We start from the raw sequence: 10466 nt of genomic DNA on the forward strand, positions 1-10466 counted from the left end.
TAATACGTGTGTGTTAACATAGTAATTAATGGGAAAAAATGGGGAATTAAAATGGGGAAAAAATTAGGAAAATTTAAATATATGTATTTTAATTCTATTTACATGCTATATAATAATTAGAATAATTAGAATATTCGTAAGATTTTTTTTTATTATTACGAATTTAAATTTGGAAATTGTCAGAAAGATAAATTTACAATTCGAAATTGAAATTATTTCAATCTATCGATGCGCAGCTTTTAAATACATCGTTGTCAAGAATCATCCAAACTGACGTGAAATCTAACTTTTGTGTCAATAACCCAAGTTTGGGAGGGACTGATGAATCAGACAGTTCGGTCGATTCAATGAAAGTACGGAAAAACAGGGGTGACTAAGAGAGATCGATCTTGCTCGTTTATCACAGACAGCTATTCAGCTTTGGTACAATTTATGTCAGGGACACGAACAATAGACATTTCCCTCGTGTAGTATTTTGAAATATAATGTTAGACTATCCAACCTGACAATTAAAATCGAACCGGAAAATTCATTTTTGAAGTTTCGATCATGTTTTACGAATTATGAATACTACTAGAATATCTTGTTGTCTTTAAAGTAGGATCATTGTTTCTAGAATAATCGATCCATGAAGTAGCGAGCAAAACAAAGATGATCAACGTATGCAACGTTGCGTTGCTTTAAAAAATAAAACCATTGTCCCTAGAATAACTAGGTTAGTAAAAATATGTTAGTAAAAAAATAAATTAGGTTTTGAAATTTTCATTCTACAAAATCTTTCGAAACAATTAATTTAATCTCTTAATGATATTTAATAATATTTTAAACTTGTGTTATATTACATTTTTTTATTTTGAAATAATATCCTTGTTTCTAAAATAACTAGAAAAAGAATAAGAAAAACGAGAGTGCCATCTAGGATAAAATAATGTAGTTATTTCTCCCCAGAAGTTGAGAATCAGTATTATAAAGTATACGTCTTTGTGTAATTATTGAACTAGGTGATATGTCTGCTTGCTCGTTTCAAAAATTTTTAAAGTGTGTACAGAAGATGTATGGTGATCCTGCAATTAATTTCCAACGAACGTTTTTTCTAGAATAAATGGTACGACGAGGTAAGAGATTCTTGAACGATGGAAATAGAATTAGTTAGGCGTACGTTGTTAAAGAACATTCCTATCGATTGTAGCTTAAGCTTCTTTGAAAATATCGAGCCACTTCTGTGGTTTCTCTCTGTACCTGTCGATATGTGTTAATAAGTGTTAAAACCTTCAAGAAAACACTTTAAACGAGAACAATTCGTTTAAAAGAGGTATCGTATATCACGCAACTTCCTTTCTAACCTATAAAGTAACCTGAACTATCTAAATTTCTCCAATGAATAATTTTAATAAATAGTCGAGTTGTTGGACATCTTTAACAGTTCAACTTGTACAAAGTTCAGAACTATCGTGTAAATTTCTCCAAGAGTTTCAGTGAATAAATTTAATAAATTGTCAAGTTGGATATCTTTAAGACTACAAGTTTTTAACGTACAATTTAATATCTCGTATAAAAATAATTATAATTCATTTTATTTTTGATACTTTTTATCCTTAATGTCTTTATTTCTAAATATACAATTATATAATTTTTTATAAAAAAAAATATTAAATTGCAAATAATAAATTTTTTTCACAATAATTAATATGAGACTTCTGCTATTATAAAAGAGGAAATTTAATATTTGAATTACAATATCTCTGTGAATATCACCATATTTACATAGCACATGTAAACACTTCATTCTTTCATAATCCTCTTGCGAAATTTTTTATTATCGTCTCGCGGCAATATTTCATTATGTCAGATGAATATTATAAAATATAATTGAATAAAATACGATCGATAAAAATTTTTCTATTGAATATTTCATAGATAATACTTAAATAATATTTCTGAATTTATTATTATTACGAAGATAAATTTTACAAAGAGAGAAAAATATGATATTTTATTAAAAGATACGAACAGATTTCGAAATATTAATTTATTCAAACGAAGTGAAGAAAAAAATTAAGATAATCATAATCGTGACATATCTTTCTAATTTTCTCGAAATATTCTAAAATTAAGTTAAAAATGAAGAATAGATGTATAATATTTTATTCGAAAAAAAGAAAAAAATTTCATCAATATCTTTTACGTAATAAATTTTATATCCAATTTATGAAAATTCATCGTATCCAATAGATCTATTTTTATCGTGGAAAAAATAAGACGTTAAGAAAATTTCGAGACTAAGCGAAAAGATAATAGTCCCTTTAATTGCAAAATGATTAATTACAGAAGAATAACGATTACACAATATTTTAATCGTTTCGTCCTTTTTCATAACCTCGACCACCCAACTTTTATAATTGATAACTCGAGTCACCGTTGTCCCACGCAAGGAACGCATTAAACTCCCGAAGATTAATCGTTTTTCGCGGATAAATTGCTTTCTTCCCATTTTTATTTCTGCACCTCTTTACCTTAGCCTGGACAGAAGGAGGGAAAACGCGAATCGGCCATTTGCAACGCGAGACGGAGAATTTATGGAATTCTCGTACAGATCTTGCCAGTTTATAGGATTATCGGCTTTCGAAATCGTCGGTGATAGATATCCACGTAAATGCGATTTCATGGAGTTTACACATTCTGTCTTATCAAATTAATTCCATTAAATCCAGACTCGTTGCCAACAGTGCAATTTTGGAATGGGAAAACTGGTATAATTGTCCCGTCCTAATTCATTGATGAGTTATGGCAATTCGTATAGAACATTCCTTTGAAAATTCCTTGCAAAATAATTTACGATTTGCTTTCTTTTCTTTTTTTTTTTTTTTTTTTTTTACATAAAGTAAATTTAACTAAGTCATTTAGAGAGAAAAATAATTATAGATTTTGAGTAATAATTTTGCTAATTATAAAATTATTATATAAATTATTAAATCTATAAATCATCAGAAAGTAAGATAAAATTTTAAGGAATTTTAAAATAAATGAAGATTGTATTAGAGATTATATTTTTTTTTCATTGCAGTTACAATCCTTTAAAATGATTTATATAAAATAATGATTTCAACCATATCTAGGGATAAAATTCAAATTGCCCTCTCTTCTCCATTTTAAGGCGAAAAATTTTCATTGTCAGCTCCAAGCTCTTTAATTAAAATTTCATTCAATCCATTGTATCCGAAAACCTGCAAAGCAGCGTTGCCAACTAAAACCAATTAACCGATTCAACCTGCCTGCTAGCAACGACGTAACAAGCAATTATGAAAGGAGAAAAGAGGCCTTTATCTCGTTTACGTGTCTGGTAACGGCTTGATCAGCCATTAGAGTTGCAGTTCCTTGGTGAGTTCGCGGTAAGTTTGCAACCACATCTAACCCAATCGACTATTCGCGAGATTCGGTTATAATTGTCGGGATCTCGGCTCGATTCGACGGTGGAAATCGTTTATCCGACGGCTTAATAAGTTTAAGATTATTTCCGGTGGCGGAATTAAACGCGGGAACTTTCAAATCGAATAACGGAAACAACTGTCACCAATTGGTTGCCCGCTGTAGGTAAAATAGAACAGGGGACGTTCCATTGCAAGATTGATAAATTTTTATCGTGAATGCTATGTTAGGTGTTATCCAGAAGAAACTATGTATGTATTCTAATTGCGCGTGTAGTATATTTGCTTGTTACATGTCAATGGAGCAAAACATTATCGTTTAAATTGGTTATATGAACGAAGCAAGTCATTGCTTCAAATACCATTAATTTACCAGCTGTTATGGTACTAAACGACCTTTTGTTATTGAAGTTATCTTCAGACATCAACAACTTGTCTTATATTGTAATAAGTTAAGTTAAAATTAACTCATTATTGGCCGACCTCTCTCGTTTGCATATACAATAATTTATGCAATTATTATTGAAATTGCTATTATGTAGCATATTTTATCAATTATTTAATGTTTATTAAATAAATATAAAGTTATTAAAGCTCGTTCAATTTATTTTAATTTATTTATACATTTGATTATAATTGATTTTTACAAAGGATAGATCATAATAATGTGTGATGAATAAGAAGAAAAAAAAAGAATCGAAAAGGAACTTTTGAAATATCATGCAATTTGCATACTTCAAGTTTGCTTCATGAATTACAAATATACTCTATACTTTTTGAATCTATACTATATATTATACTTTGAGAAACTATGAAGTTAGTTATAGGATAAAAACTTTTTCACTTTCAATTTTTTTTTTTTTTTTTATTATTATTTTTGTTCTATTTTAACACTTTACATTCGCCTAAGGGCGAGTGTTGAGTCTTTATTTACAAAAGTGGAACGTGTACATGCATACGTGAGCGTGACAGTGCATAAAAATTGTTTGTAATTTAAAGGTAGAAAAATGAATAAATTTAATTTAATGGAAGAAAAATGCACGAGAGTGGCTTTCAGAAAAATAATATAACATCCGATCAAATGAAGTTTAAAATATTTCAAAATATTAATCCTTTAAATTTTATTTTCCTTGCGCTCTTCAATTTCTCCATTTAAATTAAAGATATTTCAAAATTCAAAATATTCAATTCTTCAATTTTTCTTCTTTACTTACTTCTCCATTCAAATTTCTATTCTAATAACAAACCCATTCAGTATTAATCAAACTTGTATAATATTTCTCCAAGACTTACTCCATGTTTTAATCCAGGCCAGGATTCCATTAACATAGAAAGTGTCCAAACACTAGGGCGAGATAGCACCAGTTGTTTTATCGTTCCATTCCGTCCAGAGATTTCCCATTGTTTCGAATCTCCGGCAGAATGGAATTATTTTCAGGTGGTTTCGCCAGGTGTAATAATTTTCAATGGCGTTAATTCGTTATCGGTGTCGAAACTGGCGCGCGCGGGAATACGGAACGCGGTTTAAACACAATTCCAATAACATACGGTCCAATGGAAAACGTATATACTGCTCGTTCGAAATTGTTTCCGCCTGCTTCTCGACAAATGTACATTCTCATGTATATAGATACACGAACACTTCTTTGATCGTAAAAAAAAAAAAATTGTTATAAAATCGTTCCAATAAATTTTATAAACTGCATTAGAAAATATATTTTATTTTTTTACAAAAAATACTATTGAAAAAGATATGGTTAAATTTTTTTTTTAATCAATCTTGATATGTTATATAACAATCTTTTCCACTCAAATGTAAAAATTTTCATAAATTATCATTACTTCTTGTTCAAATTGCAATAAAATTTCACGAGATGTAAAAAATGTTTGGATATTTCAGATATTCTAAAAAAAAATTCATTTTGTGAAACGTTCCATCTTCCGCTTCCCCAGTTACTATTTTAAGATAGATTGGGAACTTTTAACTCGTCGTAAGTTGGCAAGCGTGATTGCGTGGAACGATGCGGACAATCTTCCCAAATTGAAACAATCGAACTGTCTTTTCATCAACCACGGATCGATCTTCGGTTTTATTCTCAAACTTTTCGCAAAACTTTTCACTTTTCGTTTCCGCAAGACCTCCCGCCTCTTGCGTATTTTCCAAACTTTCCACGAATCCCTTTGAAATTGTAGCGAGAGTCTGGTTCCCTTTATTCGATCTGATTAAACGCGATGCCAGACTTGGCTCTTCGCAATTTTCATTTTGATGGAAGAAATTATACGTCCTGGCCAGTTCCTCGAAATCAAATAGCGCCATAAACTGCAGGAACTTTTGCTGAGCAATGTAAAAATACAAATATTTACATTTCATTTAAATATTTTATTACAACATTACGTTCTTTCTTTTTTTTTGTCTTTTTTTAACTACATAAATAACAAAAATGCATTAAATTATTGTCTTTTTCTCTTTTTACACAAATAATTGTTAGATCGACATATTATATAGTATTAAAAATCTAAAAATGTTAATTTAGATCTACAAGAATATACGACACTTAAAGTTATGATTATTTACACGCAATACGAATTTTATTTTTTCATAAAAACAATCATTAACTTATATTTCTGACAAAATATCGGAATATATCATATATATTAAAGTTGAAAAGACGCCATTTTTATTATTCTCTTTTCATATTTTATTAACAGAAAAAAATTCTAATTTCCCCCCCTCCCCTTTTTCTCTCTTCCGGAAAAAAAATTGAACGCGAAACGCACAAATTTTATTTCCCTACGAAACAATCATATTCCTGAGAAAATATCGAAAGATAAGGTATATATGGTTAAAGTTGAAAAGTCCAAACATTTGGCCCGAGTTAGTAGAGATGAAGGAAAAGAGATAAGGAATAAGAAGAAGGCCAGACACGGGCGAAACGATTGGCACGATCGAATCGCGTGAATGTAGCTGTCGTCGATATACCCGTGCGTTTACGCTTTTATCGCTTGGAAACCTTCTCGTCACGGGCAACGATGCATTTATATGCCAGCCTCGTTCAAAGGCAACGACAACCTATGGAAAGAGACTGTCAGTTCCAATGCAACAGATATATCCGTTCTTTCCAGTTCTGGCAGAGAGAGAGAAGTCGTAAAATGTTGTATTTTCGAGGGAGGACAGTGACATCATATGAAACGACACGTCGAGATATGCATATTGCGGCAAATTTTTCGTAACGCGCAGTGTTGTGTATTTTTTTAAATATCGCGAATGAGAATAAAGAGAGCGATGATGGCGTGAAATGAACATTGATGTACTGTCCAACCATAGAGAAAGGTGGTAACTGGTGGAAAAATATAATATATAATACGAGTTGTATTTTTGAATAATCGTTCACATTTTCCAGTGGAATTATATATTTATACGAAACATATCGTAAAATAATATTTGTCTCTCGTACGATTCAATTAATTATACGATAATCATCTATGAATAATTATTAATTAAAAATCTTATTATAATTAAAAGTTAGTAATTTATTAATTTTGCATAGTAGTGACAAGTTTTGTAATGAAACAAAGATGTACGAGTTTTATATTTTAGGTTAGGTTAGATTAGTTGTTCAAGTTACTAGCCTAGTGAATATTCTTGTATAACACGTTTCGCAATGAAACGAATGAAGACTCACAAGTTTTTTTAGATTAATCGATCGAAGGACATACGGTGCGTATTCTTATACAATCAAAATAATACTATTAAAGAAATTTATTATAAGTTAGTACGTTAGTAAGTTCTGTTGCGTAATAAGTAATATGATGAAACGAATGAAGATCTACAAATTTTACTTTTTAAGTGAGGTTATGTTATATACGTAAAGTAAAATATGTATAATTATACATATAATTTATATAATTAAACACTAGTAAAATGAAATTATATTCTAATTTTAAATACCAATATAAAATTACAACATCTTACATAAAAAGAAAACAAGAAATGAATAAAACATTCTAAACTACTTTTAAAGTATAACAAACACAAATAATAATTTTCCTCGAACTTCACTGGTAAAAAAATTCCAAATGAAAATGAAAATTACGCGACATCGTTAATTAAATCATCTCGTGTGAAATAAGTTTTCATTATTTTCGAAAATATCGTTCCTGGAAACTGTTCGGTCCACCGGCAGAGCTATTGTACAATTTCGCTGCAGAGACGACTTGTTATTGTCGTCACGTATTTTTAGTCGAGCATGGAAAATAGGTTTTTAATGGCGAAATGCACGCAAGCGATCCATTTTAATCAGATTTAACTCTTGCGGTTTATACGGTTCGACACACATTGCCACGATGGGTTTCGTTGGATTTTTCAGTTGCGGTAATAAAGGAGATTGAGCAGTCACTTATAGCGGTTGATACATGATATATTACGTATAATACAAAGACAGCTAACGAACCATCTACAAGATACAGTGGAATATTCTTGCTTATTCGAGCTTAAATAAACTTGAATTTATGTCTCATTTTTTTTTTTTTCTTTTTTATTTCTTCCTCGATTCGAGACATCGCATTTCTCGTACAAATGTGCAAAGAATTATTCATTGGATTCTTTTTACAGGATATTTCACGTAATTTTCAAATGATTTTTAATCGATAACAAAATTTTAATTCTATATAATTAAAAAATTCCAATTTTTTGATTAATAACAATACGTGTTAAAATTTTTCTTATATTTCTATAAAATTAACTAATAATTAACTAAATATAATTTTAAAATCTCGTTCAAATCCATTTACGTCTTACAATTTCTCGCGAGATATTCGAATATATTCGCTTAAATAGAGAAGTATATATTTGTCCAGGATAAAAGCAAGATCGTCCACGTGGAAAATTGGGAAATAGCGAGAGGTAATGATGGATAGAGCGGAAGTTGGTCGCTTTGACCGTCACATGGGCCGCGTTTTCGGTAGTGGAACAGGGAGGATTCTGCCTATGCCCAGATGGCTGCTTTGAATTCAAGGAAACGGAAACTTGGGGCTTGCCTACTCGGTGCATTAATTAAAGCGCGCTTCGCTTTCATGTCTGACACACCGGCGACGTTTGGGGACAGTTGTTGAACACTTTGAGAAACGCGTAATGCGAATTAATTTTGCTCGAACAACTCTTCTATTGTCTAATTACGGCAAGAGTGTGATATTTGTTAATGAATATATACTGATTTTTTTTTTCTTTTTTTTTTTTTTATATCTTCTTTTAGATGAAACACTGATTCTTCACTGAGGGAATTAATGAAGTCAGAATAATCCTTTAAATAAAATCTAATTCTAATATTTTTAATATTATATTTGGGAAAATAAATTATTTAAATATTAGGAATGAAAGTCTGGATTCAAAGAATTTTTAAATACATTTAATTTTACAAAAATTGTATGCCAGAAAATATAACCTTCTACAATATTTATTATATAAATTTATTATTAAAGAAAATGATCGAGTAATTTTGTCAAAGTCATAATACAAATTATGATTATTATATATATTTTTTTTAAATTACTGATCAGAAATTATAATACGTGAGAAAATTATAATACCTATCGTGAAATTAATGTCATCGTATTTATCGAAATATTTATTTTATCATCATATCTCTCTGTAATTTAATCATTCTAACTCGATCTATAAAATATTATAGGCATGCATTGGCTACCTTGTAATTATCAAGAGTATGGGGTTCTAGTTTCTCATGTTCAAGTCAAGTTTTTACGTAATTGGAGAGGCTACATTTTTCGAAAAAGTCTGGTATGTAATTAACTTGCCGTGTGATCAAATATATTTTTACTTCGTGAATATAACTTTTGATTTTTTTCAGAAAAGTAAAATTAATATAAATACAAAAGATTTATATACTTTGTGCATCATGTACTTCGAAGAAATAAATTCTCGATTCCATCTTGTATATAAATTTATAAGCTTGCTTAGTCCGGCTGGATTTTTCTTCGAACGATAATTTAAAATCAAGATGATCCGTTATTTTTAGTTGACAATTTTCAAAATTTATCCATCTTCGTAATTACTTACCCGTATTTTATTGTATTTTACATGCATCAAGATTATTCTCTTACTAATTCGCCGATTATAAAAATTATAGAGTTGAGAAATATATATATATATATAAAATAACCTAACCTAACCTAGGTTAGATATAGATTAATTCGAATATTCCAAAAGGAGGTTTGTAATTAAAAAAAATAATGAAACACTATAATTAACAATATAAACTATTATTTATTAATTTTCCTTATTTTATAGAGATTGAAGACCTAACCTAACCTAATCTAACCTAGGTTAGATACATATAGATTAATTCGAATATTCCAAAAGGAGGTTTGTAATTGAAAAAAATAATGAAACACTATAATTAACAATATAAACTATTATTTATTAATTTTCCTTATTTTATAGAGATTGAAGAATCGAAAAAGAGGATATTGCAAGTAACTCCAATACCATAAAAATGATCAGAATCAGAATAATCCTTTAAATAAAATCCAATTCTAATATTTCTAAAATAATATATATATATTAGGAAAATAAATTATTTAAATATTAGAAATGAAAGTCTCGATTCAAAGAACCAAAAAAAAAAAAAAGAAATCATCCCCTTACACGAAACAAGATCTCGAAAATGATTAGAAAACTATTTCCTAACAAAGCCTTTCGTTCATTAAATCTTCCCCCCACCCCCTTCAATGACAATTTTCCCCGTTGCTTCGAAGTTGCATCGCGAAGAAGCGCGAGAAAATATCAGAACCACCCTAGGCCAGACACGGAAGTGCGCACAACTGTTCACGCGGAAGCCAGACCTGTTCACGGCAAAGTATGTACACCGTCTCGCAAGTATATTGTTAAAACATAGGGGGATCCCTTTGATAACGAGCACCGCCGCGGGTCCACCGTCTCTCGGGATAAGATTTAACGAGGATATCGCGGCACAGTGTGTTGTATGCCCTGGTGGGCCGCCGACTCCACTCTCTCTCCCTTTCTCT

At 30.0% G+C, this 10466-nt stretch overlaps 1 protein-coding gene and 1 long non-coding RNA gene across 6 annotated transcripts in view; one reads left to right on the plus strand and one right to left on the minus strand.

Moving 5' to 3' along the window:
- Nucleotides 1–10466, minus strand: part of LOC102679448 (RYamide receptor-like) — a 117440-nt gene that overhangs the window by 77706 nt on the left and 29268 nt on the right. The gene's annotated exons all lie outside the window — the stretch shown is intronic.
- LOC116185304 overlaps nt 10120–10466 on the plus strand; it is a 2137-nt gene continuing 1790 nt past the window's right edge. Inside the window, exon 1 of the long non-coding RNA XR_004150121.1 lies at nt 10120–10297. This is a non-coding gene — a long non-coding RNA (uncharacterized LOC116185304). The remainder of the gene's footprint in view (nt 10298–10466) is intronic.

Source organism: Apis dorsata, unplaced genomic scaffold, assembly GCF_000469605.1.
Source record: "Apis dorsata unplaced genomic scaffold, Apis dorsata 1.3 scaffold_156, whole genome shotgun sequence".
NCBI lineage: Eukaryota > Metazoa > Arthropoda > Insecta > Hymenoptera > Apidae > Apis > Apis dorsata.